We start from the raw sequence: 13,989 nt of genomic DNA on the forward strand, positions 1-13,989 counted from the left end.
GGTTGTCGTGGAAGGGGATTTGCCAGCTTCGAGGGCGGAAAAAAGGGGGAGAGGCTAGGACAAGGATGCGTGCACGTGACTAGCAGGAGGGGATACCTGATGCCAGATGGATCCTGTGGAGGGGTAATGGCGATGGGTGGGGAAGGATGGATGCGCGCGCGCCCCGAAGGAGAGGAATCGATAAAGGGAGTGTCGTCGTCAGCGACGCCGATGCCAACCGTGTATGAGTGTGTTTGCGCGTGGGTCGAATTTTGAGGTTGAGGGTGTGTGTGTGCGAGGGGGGTAGAAAGGGTAATTTGTTCTAAAATAATTGTGTATCTAGCGGCCGTCGAATTAAACACGTGCGCCCGCTCTAATGGAAATTGGTCGTGCTCTATTTATATACATCCGAATGCGGGTGCATGAGAGGACCGGCGTTTAGCTGCTTGTTTCTGGGCAAGTTTTGATATCACTGTTCGGTGGATTTGCGTGTAGTCCACTTTCCTGCCGATACGCGTGAGATATTTTAATTGATACTTGCGTTTTGTTGGTCTCTTCTTTTCTCGATTGTTCTGGCACTGTTTACTTCCCATTTGGTGTTTTTTTTAAATTCAATTTTCTTTTTTTTTTATGTAGTTGTTGTCGATTGTTTTCCGTGCCAGTCGAACAGATTCTGCTAATAAACTTTTTTTTTTATTTCCATACGAAAAACCAATTTCGTCCAAATGTTTCTATACTTTATTAGCTGAAATTAGTTATTTGATGTTACTATTTTACATTAATGTTCTATGAATAGAGTATAGATTTTTTTACCTGCTTAATGAGGTTCTATACCTTCAAAAAACTTTCACTCGGAATGAATATCAAACGAGATGTACAATTATTTTATAAATACCGTACTCAGATACTATATTATTCCTGAAAAAATGCTCTAATTCATTTTTTGTATCCAATCCAATTTAAATTTGTTGCACTTTCTATTGTTTCTTGTGCAAATTGCGTACAAAATTATCGAACACGTGTTTGAATAATATTGAATGCGTTAAATAACTTTTCATAATTTTACTTGTTAGAGTGCATGAAAAATGGAACGTAAATTTTCACGAAAAATCAGTGGTTTGTCATTCAGAAAATTTTCACAAGACTTTCGAAATTTATTTTACAATTTTATTGGTTTTAACAAAAATTGGTTGTGGTTCCCAATTAATGGTTTTTGTAACGATACAACTACGAAACAATTTTTAACTAAATTTTTGGAACAGCTTAATTAATTTATTGTTTTTTTAAAATTTTATTAGACACAATTCTTTTTAGTGAATAAATTACCTATCATATCAGTGTAAAGTTATCTCGTATTCACAGGATTCCTTTAGCCGAATTAAAATTAAAGCTTTCTCTGAGTGCAGAGCCTCCTCAACCAGGCCTAAAACCTTTCACCAGCAGTAACTATCGATGATTTTTTTTTTCGCTCAAGTTTTACGTAATACAAATAATTCTGTATCCTCAGTATTATAATTGTCAGTTTTGTTAATCTACAACGTTTGTTTTACTTTGAAAAGTTTAATTTTTGTATTATTCGGTTTGGGAGGTCAAAAACTTTTGTTATCAAGTTTGTGAGTTAAGAAACTTGCATTACAGAATTTAAGTGTGGGTTTAAAGGTTGCAAGGGTTGTATAGATTTCAAGATCTTTCATTTTCAAACTGAAAGAAGTTAAAAAACTACGTTTTAAGATCTTGAGGGTTTGCAAGTTATAAGAATTGGAGCTTAAAAGATTACTGGACTTTTATTTTTTCATCCTACGTTTTAGGGATCGAAATTTCACTCCTTACAGAGAAAAGGAAAGAAAATAGGATTGAGATTTATCAAAAGTTTCGTTTTTTATTGCATATTAATTATATTAACTATTGTCATTGAGCTGCACAATTTCATCAATTTCACAACTGTTTATCACAACTATAAAACCACTAATGTTATACTTTTATAAAAATCAAAAAATACATACCAAATAGTAAGTTTCAATATTATTGTCGATTATTGGAAGCTGCAGTTTAAACTTCGAGTAAAAAAAACAAACGACTTCAAATTAAACATTAAAACCCTATAGAGTTATTTTAATAGCAATTCAACACATTACCAACGTATCGATAGCTCGGAAAAGCAAGAAAAAAAAACAGATCACGCACTTTGGGGTACACCAGCTTGACGCTCTAAATTTTTTAAGCGAGTAATGCGCGCTACAGAGGGCGTGTGCGTGAGGGTCGGATATAGGCGGATTATTTGGGATTTTTTCTGCTGCGAAAGCTAAAGCATGAGTAAAAATAAGCGGAGAGAAATTTGGGGAGGAGGTGCGAGACAATAAAGACGGTTGTGCGGGGTTGATAGAGAAACATAGCAAGTGAGGGGAAGTAGTGGTGGAGAGGTTGCAGTGGGAGGTGTTTTATTTTTATTTTTCCTATTTCATTTGACGATTTTTAAGAATGGCACACACTCTAGGGAAATATTTCGCTTGAAATTTTGGCGTGGTACCTTGACTATACAGGCTCTGAGTTAGGTGATGCGTGGAATGGATTATGCTAATGCGATTGCCGGATTTCAAAAATGGTTGCTGAGGGAGGTTGTTCACGTGATCTTTGAACGTATTTAATGCTCCAAGAAAATTACTAATACTGATGTAATAAAAATAGATAAACTGCTAGTGGAATATCAAAATTTCTAAAGTAAAAACTATTGAGATTTTTATCTTTGTATCTGCTTGCTGCCTGTAGATACCAAAATTTTTGAAACATTCGCATTTGTCTTAAAGTACTATATACAATTTTTATAAAATGTACCTTACAATGACTAAATAACATTCGTTTAATAACCACTGTATACAAATTTAATGAAATTTTTGAATGGTAACTATGGAAACTATTTTATAAGAATCCTTTAATAAAATTCTTATGACATATTGTATTTTAAGATACTTGGGTAAAAAATTAAATCTTATTAACTGATTGTAGGAAAAATAGAAAATGTTACACTTGTTGCTGAAAATACGGTGAAATAGTAGTCAGTTTTCAACTTGTGGATTTTATCTGTCGAATTATACTAAAAAATACAAATAATTAAAATCATTATGCATCACAACGAATACTTATACTACTCAAATTGACAGTGATTTTAAAAATATTTTCTCAATTACGTAAAGTTCGTGAGGCAATTTTTACCACCGAGTTCTTTAATATATTGTATGCTTTCGAAGTATTTTTTGTAAGACATTTATTTATTACTCATACAAACTTGTAATTGTAAAATGAAAAAAATAAATAAAAAATGATTGCAGACAATCCTGAACAACGTTGAAATACCTTGATACGGCCTATCGACAAATTTAGCTTAATGAGCCATCCACCCCCACGCATCACTAAATTATGTGTTTACACCGGCGCATTATATTGATCAATGCTCCTCTACTGCTGCTCCCGTTGCATTTGCCCTTCTGTACATGTTGGCTTTCAAATTAGCAAACACAACCAGAGAAAGGGATCGAAGCGATAAACAAAAAAAAAAAAAAAAAAAAAAAAAAAAAAAGAAAACGCAAAGGCAGAGCAAATAAAAACATAAGGTAAAACCAATAATAACAGGGCCGTCGTCGGTTACACTGAGTGCCGAAGAGAAGGCAAGCAGGCGAAAGATAATAAAAATAATAAAACAAAAAAAAGGCCAGCAGAGAGCGTATCGTTCATGGTGAGCCAATTACAGCGCAGTTCACGTTACACGACGGCGACCGCGAACTATCTCTTCCATCGTCTCTCTCTCTCTCTCTCTCTCTCTCTCTCTCTTACTTTCAAGGAGGAGGAGGAGGAGTAGGCCCAAGTTGCTGCTGCTAGCAGTCGAAAAAAGCAAGACGTCGTTGCCCGTCGCCCCGATCCTCCTCCTCCTCTCCTCGTCTTCCTGCGTGAAACGAGAGGCCCCGCATGCCTTATCTTCTATCTATACGAAGCTGGGGAGTGCAGAGAGGGAAAGAGAGAGGGAGAGAGAACATACAAATACACGTACACACACAGGCCAAGAGAAAGGGTCCAAGTGCTTAAAAGCCCTATCCTCCTGGCGCACATTGTGTGAAACGCTTAGAATTTCCGATGAGTGGCGGAAGAAAAAGCCTGTGATGACTTAATTATCACGGCTCGTGATCTCTCTCTCTCTCACTCTCCCCTCGTTTACAGCCCAGAACTCCTTTCTTCATTCGCGCTCTCCTCCCCTATTGTGTATACACGCATTCACCTTCTCCTCCGTATTCGCCTCGACAAATAATATCGAGACGCACGGCTACTGCACAGCCTCGCGCGAGATAAGGGACGAAATACGCTTCTCCGTTCAAGAGGGAGCTGCTGATCTTCGGAGCCGTCCCATCGATCATCTCGTTCCTGAAGTCGCCCTCCTTGAAGGACGCTTCGGTGGATTTTTTTTTTTTTTTTTCAAAGTATCGTCGTGTAATGCTAGAGTTTTGGTTGAATGTTACGAGGCACGTTGTTTAACAACCCCATTTTTTTGATCACAGAATTTCTATCAAACCCTCATTTTTTTATTGAAAAATATATTAAATTGACTGTACTTACATGGTATATTTCATTGAAATGAATTGTTACTTTTTCATGCTCAGTAAACTTTTTTTTTATCCATTTGAATGAAATATGTTTAACGAGCAAGTTAATCTTTTTTTTTTTCTTTGATATAAACAGTTGGGTTGCTCAGCGTATGGACGTAATGTTTAACTCTCATTTTTTTCGTGTACAAACATTTCTTTAATTCACGAGCAAAATCACTTTGAAGTAATTTTCATTCATGCCCATTGTCATGAGTAACAAGCTCAGCGAATCATGTCCCCGTCGCCGAAAAGACGACATCATCATTTAGAATGGAACGATATCCAAAAACGGCACTTCAATCGATAAATGAGTTGTACACCCATGGATAGGAATGAAAAGTGTAAAAGTGCGTTCGCAGCTGACATCTCGATCAAGTACGAGAAATCGGACGGACAGTAACGAGCGCATCTCGAGCACATCGATCTCGTATGCATAATACATAAGGGTCCCCGTGTCCATCTGTAACAACGACGTCGGCAGCAGCAACGGAAGCAGCCACCACCCGGTGGTAACGCGACACGTCCGTTACACACCCCTTTTCCATATTTACGCTGTATACCTACGTATGTATACGTATATACCAACGACGCGAGTTGGAGGATGACGACGACAGGTGCTGTGCTGACTTGCCGCATTCTCTTTCGCATTGCTTCTCTTTCTCCTCTCCTCGATACAGTGGTATTATTGTAATGCGGACTAATGGTATTGTTTGCTCGATCTGTAGTACACACCCCCGATCTCTTTGCGTGTGCGCATGATGGGTTTATTGATTCGGGCTTTGGGTACGTGTGCTCTAATGTTGTCCGATTGGAATTTTAAACAAGTTGGTGTATTGATAGAGATTTAGCGATAAGTGGGACGAAAGGAGATTCATACAAATTTACTAAAATGTTAATTAGATTGATACACGTACTATTTTCGATAAGTTGATTGGATTACTTGCGATCACTTGCAGTCACGGATTAGCACTTTGCGGAATTTTTTTGTCTTTTAAGAATAGAATCCATACTCGATGAATTATTTGGTTGGTGCATCCATTGGGAACTTCAGAAATATACCCGTTGGCATCGATCGTGGCCTCGTTTTCATTTTAATGACCGCCCATCGATCCTCACCAAAATAAGCACCCCAGAAAACAAGTTCCACGACGTAGATATTACCTAATAAAAAATTTAGCCGTAGCTTCAAAGTTTCCCATTTCGAAAAGTAAGAACTCAACAACAAAGTTTTGAAAATACATGTATGATTTTTACGTACTGTTATCTGAAAGCTATTTACCAATACATTACACACGATACATATAAGTATATATACAGTTACACAGTCCATGCGTGTAGTGCAATCAAGCAACAACAAGTTTCCCCCGCACGTATATATCAAACAGTCGCATAAAACTTTTTTAATTAGACAAATTTTAACAATTCGTATAAACGATTTCCAAGCGGCAGTCGAAGTAACAGCCTAGCAGCGATGGCGGTAGCAAGGACTCTGCACGTCCGGCTCATAAACTTGTCACGCGACTGAATAACTCAGTGGCTTCAATTAACAAACATTTACTTGGCTTATCAGCCTCACGTATTATACACACACACGTGCACCAGCGGCAATACCCGACTACTTACTCACCCCTCCTTCCTTTCCTTCCCACACACATACATACAACTCCACGCATTTGCAGGTTTTTTCAAAGCCTTGAAAGAGATCGTATAATACTCGCCCCCTTTTTTTCCCTCTCCTCACTAGTTTATATCCAGAGACAGGGTACGTTTGTATATATATATCGCATGTGGCTCGTCTCGTTAACGGGGAGCGCGAAATATCGATGCAAGATAAGGCGCGTGGGCCGTAAAATATTTTTTTTTCCTCTTCTCCCTGCGCTTTTTTTTCATGCACCGCAGCTCGCAGCCATTACTCAAGCCAACCAAGGCTTTTCGCGTAAATTACACGCGCACCAACTAGGCGACAATGAGGAACGGCTGCTGGCGGCTTACTGCGGCCATCCACTCTGCTGTGTGTAGTAGCTGGCGCGTCGCCGCTACCGTTGGCCTAATGGCAGTGCAAATAGTTTCTATTAAATCAACAGGTCGCTCTCTACTGCTGTACTACTGCTGGCTGGTCTTAGCGACTTTTGGTATACATAGGAAAGAGAAAGAGAGATAAGCAGCAATGTTGTCATCCGTAGCACACCTCAGAGAGTGGGAGGAGGGGGACAGAGAGGAGTAGTTTCTCCCTCGTGAAGCAGCTACCGTACATAGCTTCTCCTTTGCATTGTCGGCTTTAAAAGCGCAAATTTCTCGGATACCGAGCGATGTTTGCTTTCCCATTAAAATGAGCTGTGCGCGGCCTCTTTTCTACAGCTCTTGGCTGGCTAGAAATTGCAGAGAGAACTCGACAATGAAGCGACTCTTGCGCCTCGGGGATTAAATGCCCGCTTGATTCTGCTATTTATGCGTATAGGCATGCCTATTAGGAATTGAAAAAAGCGAGACAGGCAAGTATCTGTGTCTCTTCTACGAGCTATCTTGGCTGTTTTATTAACACCCGAGGCCATAACAATACAGTCATGGGATATTGAGCCAACGTGTAACTCTTTTGATCCCAACACTTTTATGCATGGCACAATGAGAAACTTGATGTCATTCATTAAAGTGGAGGGAAATCAATGCTGTTAGGGTGAATAATTAATTATACTTCAATGTACTTGTTTTTTTATCAAAACTATAAATTTGTCCATAGCTCAATCGACAAGGTGTATAGATTTGTTTTGAGGCAAATAAATACAAAGCACAATATATGAGAAATACATTAGCAGTACAATTTATTTAAATTAATAAATATAGAAATAAGTAAATGAACGTTGAATGGTGTAAGTTGTAAGAATTTTTATCTAATCATGTCGATAGAAGTGTTTTAACAATCTCTTCCAAGAACCCACATTCAAAATGTTTTTTATATTTTTTAACATCGACTTAAAGTATAATTGAAAAGTTTTTCTCATATTTTTTGCAAATATATTTAATTGCACTTTATAATATCTATACAGCTTCCTGAGTGTACGAAATTTTTACGATATTGCGTAAACAATTCTATTGCATTGAGTAATAATCCTTTAAAATCATTAAACGTCATTACTATTTTCCTTAATATAAATACAAACAACAAAGTGTACTACATTTTCTATTTTATTTAAATAGTTCATGAAATATTGTTTCGTCTGAATATTCATGGTAATGAACTTAATTTTTTTCGCAACATTGGTAGTTGAAAAGAATTTACTATTAATTTTTTACCGTTTTCAAAATTTTCAATATCAAATTTCAGTAATATTTGTGCACGAAATTTGTCAAAGTTTATATTTCTTTCGGTATTTTAAATAATAAGTTAGCATTCTTTGTTGTATGTAACTTTCTAATACTTCATCTCTTGATCTTTTTTTTCTAATCTGACGTAGATAATTACTTGAAACTTCTATCGTACATGCAAATAACTATGATTCGTTATTTGTCTAATAATTTTCTTATCATCAAATTCTTTCTTGTTGCCTTTCAATGTTAAATTTACTTCCTTAACCTTTTTTTTTGTAAATTCCTTCCTATGCCTATTTGCTACAAATCTTGAAATTTTTCACTACTTAATTTTTTTCATTGTCCACATTATTGTAATCTAACTTATTGTTCTTCAGGTGCATCATTTTCATTTATGGAAAACCATCATTTCTTTTCTTTGGTTTTCCTTTTATTATTTATTTTTAGTTTTTTTTTTACGAATTGTGAGTATGTAGAAAGTATTACAAATGTCACGTGTCGAGGTTGTGAATATAATTTTATGCTTGTTTAATTTTCAAGTCCTTGATAAATCACTAATTCAATGAGGTTCTGAGTCCTTACAAAGTTTAAACTTCTGCAACTCTGCTTGACATTACATTAAATGTCGGTAAAAAAAAAAGCCCCGAGGCACTTGTTCGTTGCCTTACGCAATAAAGTCGCTCGGTAATCATAATACGATTATAACCATTCGAAGAAGCGAAGGGTGAAGAGGACGCCGAAGGTAGGGGGCAAAAAAACAAATATAGAGGATCGACAAGACCGATCGTCTAATAAATTCATCCATGTGTGCGCGCGTACGTACATCCTTCTGCAATAATAACATAGGCGTACAGAGTGGGAGAAAAGTACATAAGGGGAGGAAGGCTGCACTAATTCATTCTTTTCGAGGAAAGAAGAAGAAGAAGAAGAAGAGTAAGTAGTGGTGTATAACGTCGAGTATAATTTGTGTGCCTGCACCACGCCTTTCCGCGCATTACATACACGTACGTATACAGAGAGGAAGAAGAAAGTACAGTGAGGAGGCATCCGTATAATATACCTACACTCTGTTTCTCTCTGTGCGTCGCCGCTGAACATGCATTATTCACCCGCGGATTGTCTCAATGGGGGTATATAATATGTGCTGGTATATGTTCAAGCCGATGTAGGTATATAGTTCTCTAGTGACGCGTACGACCACCATCGGCTAATGCTCGAGGTCTTTGTAATGTCAATGGCAATGCTTTGTGTCGTACTGTGAACTCTGATCTTGTATTGCTCACACGTAAGCTCTAGACTTTACTCGTTTACTAACGTCGAAACTAATCTTAAATGCGATTAGCTAAATTTTGTGTCCAAAATAAATAAAAGTACCTTGGGACCGGTAACGTATACGCTTTCGTATATTAAAGACGTCACACGACTTGGTTCATTTTTCATGGTTATCGATATCGTTGCTTATGTTTATTTTTATCGTAGTCAATGGTTGGGTATTGAATAATTTGATTTCCATCGAAAGTGCATTAAATAATACGCCCCAGACTTTCATGCCAGCTAAATTAGCAGTTGTAAAATAGTTTCTTGTTGATTTTCTCATCTGGTTTTAGTTATTATTTGGTTAAGTTAAAAATCTGAAAAAATTACGGGGCTATTAAAGTCTTATAAAATTATTGAGTGAAATCGTCTGTCAATCACTCGTACATCATTCAATCACTCGTAAAATCGTAATGCTCGGAGTCAGTAACTTGATAGCACTAATGTGCTCCGAAAAAGACGACTGAACAATAATCGTGCAACAACAACAATAACAACAAGACATTAAACAAGAGTTCTCTCTACTCTACATTTACGAGTCAGCAATTACTGGCAAGTATCAATCTCAGCTTTGGTGCACACGTATGACATAACTCTATTTATTTTATCCGCGAGAGACCGACCGCGATCGCGCACGCTGGAAAAAGAGAGAACGACAGACCCCCCGTATGCACAAGAGGGCCATAATTTTCTCCACAAGAGCTACAGAGAGTGCGTACACCTTCACTGTGTAGTACCTACATTCTGTCTGTCGTTCTCTCTTTTTATACACACGCCCTGATGACTTTTGAAGCGTAATGTGTTCCCCCATCGTTACCTATATTTGCCATAGCTCGCAGTATATTCGAGTGCATAAATAATAATGCACGACTGTGTGTTTACGCGCAACCTGACGCGTAATTGGTCATATGTACCTGTAATGTTTTTCTCCCCGTTGCGGAGCTGTTGGATACGTGTCGTTCATTTCCGCGAGCCGGAAGCTGCAGGTCCGTGCATTTTTCAAAGTGAAACAAAAAGAGTCGATACACCGAACGAACGCCCGTGATGGCTCCGTGGCCTGTAACATCGTTTTTATCCAGCTTGCGTCCATCCATTCGCGTTGTTAGCAGATAGATAAGCAAGAGGCACTGATTACTTACTGCGGGCACGCGTGGTCGGCTGCGAGTGCATCAGTGAAGGGAGAGAGGGATGCGTTTGGCTAGATACACACAGCGTTCTTCACGCACCAAATCTATCATCACATCAGTCTTTCTCTGTGTGTATACCCTGCCGATGTATGGTGATGATGATGATAATGATCATTTGCAGTTATCTTGTTTATTTTACGGAATGAAAACGTGCTTTTTTGTTCTTTCTGGTCGATTATTAGATTTCTGAGTCGTTATAGAGATCAAAATATCGACTCGCGATAACAGTAATCTTACAACTCGAAACCGAAAGGGGGGAAAAAAATAATACCACACTTGATTGGTTAATAGCAGTTACATAAAACTTGGTATTTTTCATATTTTTATAAAGCTACGATTCATACAAGTGTAATAATAACTTGGCAAAGCACAGCGTAATTATCTCCTCTGTACTGCGCTGCAGCGGGAGTCAAACGTAAGGCTAAAGCAGCCGATGCCCTCCGGCCAATAATGTCACAGCAGCACGGCAAACTATCAATGCGTCAATCAATCAGTTCCAGCTAAATCGTCTCTCTCTCTCTCTCTCTCGTGACATTATGCAATTATCCACAGCTCGTCCGTGTGTGTGTGTACAGATAGAGTATTTCCACAACTATTGGGGGCTTATCTCTGTGCGAAATCGCTGTCTCATTCCTTTGCGACAGATCTATCTTTCTCCTCCTCCTCGATGCTCCTCGGCCAAGACTGTTTCTGTCTTTCTTCGACCCTATGATTATACACGCGTGTAGTGAGTTCATACAGGTATTCGATTTTCTGTTTATTCTGTCCTCTCGTTTTAGTGTACGTTGGTACTGGCTTACCATCATCCATACCGCTCATTTCTTTCTTGCATCGAGTATTTATTTGTCTTCTTCGCCATGAAACTTCAAATGGTAAAAACGTATTAAATAATCAACTTTTAAATGTTACTAAAATCAAGTAACCAGCATTCTGTGCTTATTTTTTTAAGATGACAGCTTTGTCTCAGTTTCTCAAGCATTATTATTACGCATCCGGACCGATAGAACCGTTTTATTATTAAAACTGATATTAAAAAAAAAAATTGTTTTGAAAGTTACTTAAGCATGTCTAAATTTTATGGTAGAAACAAAACATCTTAGTATAATTTTAAGCTGATTGTAAGAAAAATAATACTAGCGGCCCAATGTCTGAATGAAAAGCATTTTTTAATTATTTTGTACGTAATTCATTTTAGCTCACTAATGATGAATCATTTATCCAAAAATATTGCAAAATTTTTTTTCGAGTAATAAGGCCCGGTGGATGTATTTTTTTGGACTCACAATAATAATGTTAAGTATCATTCAAATGAATTTTAAAACAGCAAACTAATATATTAGGCAGTTTACATATTTTCTATTTGCTAATGCTTCATATCTTCTAACATAACAGAGACATTTTACACTTCTTAATTTTGATTTATTTCATACATTCAGTTATCAAGAAAAAATTTTAGTAATTTTAAAAATCACTTGCTCTACATTGTAGTTACGCAACAAAGGGTTGAATAAAAATAAAAATTAAAAAAAAATACATTTATCAATTTGGTGAACTTCTTATTGATCTTGAAATATAATCGAGGAAAAACAGTCACTCGAAATTTACTTTGAGGAAATGAAGAACTAGAAGCTAGAACAATTTAATCGTAACGTTACTAACAAAGTAATGAAAAACTCTCTTAAAATACAAAAAGACTTGTTTCTCAGTATTTATACCCCATGTAATATACGTATTTGACATTAAAGGTTAAAGAACAAACAACTCAGAATCCCAAATCCCCTATACCTTTTCAACTGAAAAATAAAAATAAGCGACTGCACGTGAGTTCCGTGTACGAGACTTTAAATCAGACAGAAAAAAAGCTTGTCAATGACGATGCAGTGCCGATGCAGACCCAGGGAATGTTTCCAGTCATACGCGCGACGTTGAGAACGAAGAATAAATCGAGAGTATACCATACACAGAGGGAGGACACACAGGGAGCTCAGGGCGCATGGGCGCTTTAACCGCACTCAATTATCGGCGTTCATAACGGTTGTTTGCTCGCACGAGCGCAGCCGAAACCATCTTACGCGAACCAACCCGTTATGATCACCATGGCGTATCCAGGGATAATTGATATCCAATTTAACGCCCCACCCCCGTCTCCGTGTCTTCTTCGTATTCCGAAAGTGCTGCTGCCGGGGCGCGCGGATCAACCACGTGGGCTGCTCTTATTCGGAAAGAGGAGGAAGCATCGCAAGGGCGCGAGTGCGTTAGGCAAATTAATATCCTTGGAGATCGATTTATGCCCCGCTAAATAACTGCTGGCACATAATAAATAACAACGCTGGCAGAGCGAGCAGGAGCCCTCCTTGATGGCAGCAGAAGCAGCGGCAGTGGTGCGCCGCACGAGTATTATGGAGCTCTTTTTTTCAAAATTAGCGTGCTCCGAGGAACAGTAATGATACGGTTGAGCGCTGCTTGTAGTATCCCGATCGACTCCTCGATCCTCTTTGGTATTATTGCTTGCTCGATTTTACTCCCTACATTATACTGCAGAGGAATTTTCGTCTCGAGCCTTTTTTTTTTTACGCTTATTACGTATGCACGCGGCGAGCCATATTGTAGCTTCTGTTGCTCTCGTGCGCGTGTCTATGCGTGTGTGCGTATATAATCACTGTATTTAATGTGTTTACGTTGTTGAGATCGCTTGGGTCGATACGGGGTGTATAGTGTGCGCTGCACAACCGCGTTGTTAAAAACAATCGCGACGACAACGACGCGATGGCCGCGATGAGATTTTCGAGTCGTTAATGTGTGCGATGATGATCGGTGTACGTGGAATCGCCGTATGGTGCTTGCGGTTTTTCTTTTTTACCACCTTGATTCTATACCTTCTCACAGAATATGCATTGCAGGCTGCTGTGTAATTTGTTAAAACATACAATACAGATTTTCATATTGAATAGCATTGAAAATTTTGTGAACGTTTTTCATTTGAAAATATTGGAAGTATTGGATGACAATATAACATTGTTTTTTTTAAGTATACATATATTAAATCTATAAGTTTTTAGTTTTTTAGTTAGCTGTTCACATAAAAATCGACCTTGAAACTACATACCAAGTAAAATACTTGATGACATTTTTCACTCTATCTGGTGCTCATTAACGTTTCAAGGTGGATTTTTAATTTTTTAAAACTTTGTAAAATAATAGTAACCAAATCAATGCTTTTTCTGTTACCTAATGCATCATACGCAATGCACCATCCGGGAAACGCAGACGAGGTAGACATACCTGAAGCGAAAAGGGATATAAGCTTGCTAAAAGTAAATTAAATAATCCTGAAATATAAAAATACCACGGCGGCCATTTCACGTGAATAACTGAAAATTGGTTTTTCCCTCGTATCGGCTGCGCTGCTTCTTCCTTCTCCGTGCACATTTCCGCGGGTCGGATAATATAAAGGCGTTTCAGAATGAAACTCACGAAGCGTAATTTCCTACATAAATTTATGGAAAAGACGCCGGCAAGCAGTACAGCGGAGAAAAAGTAGCGGCCGCTAACCCATTCCTGTCTTCCTCCTC

At 38.1% G+C, this 13,989-nt stretch overlaps 1 protein-coding gene across 1 annotated transcript in view; it reads left to right on the plus strand.

The window, feature by feature from the left end:
* The window catches only part of MESR6 (misexpression suppressor of ras 6), a 522,313-nt gene that overhangs the window by 63,901 nt on the left and 444,423 nt on the right, over positions 1–13,989 (plus strand). The window lies entirely within an intron of this gene.

This window comes from Copidosoma floridanum, unplaced genomic scaffold (assembly GCF_036245765.1).
Source record: "Copidosoma floridanum isolate Cflo_tuat_1 unplaced genomic scaffold, Cflo_Japanese_pri ptg000013l, whole genome shotgun sequence".
Taxonomy (NCBI): Eukaryota; Metazoa; Arthropoda; class Insecta; order Hymenoptera; family Encyrtidae; genus Copidosoma; species Copidosoma floridanum.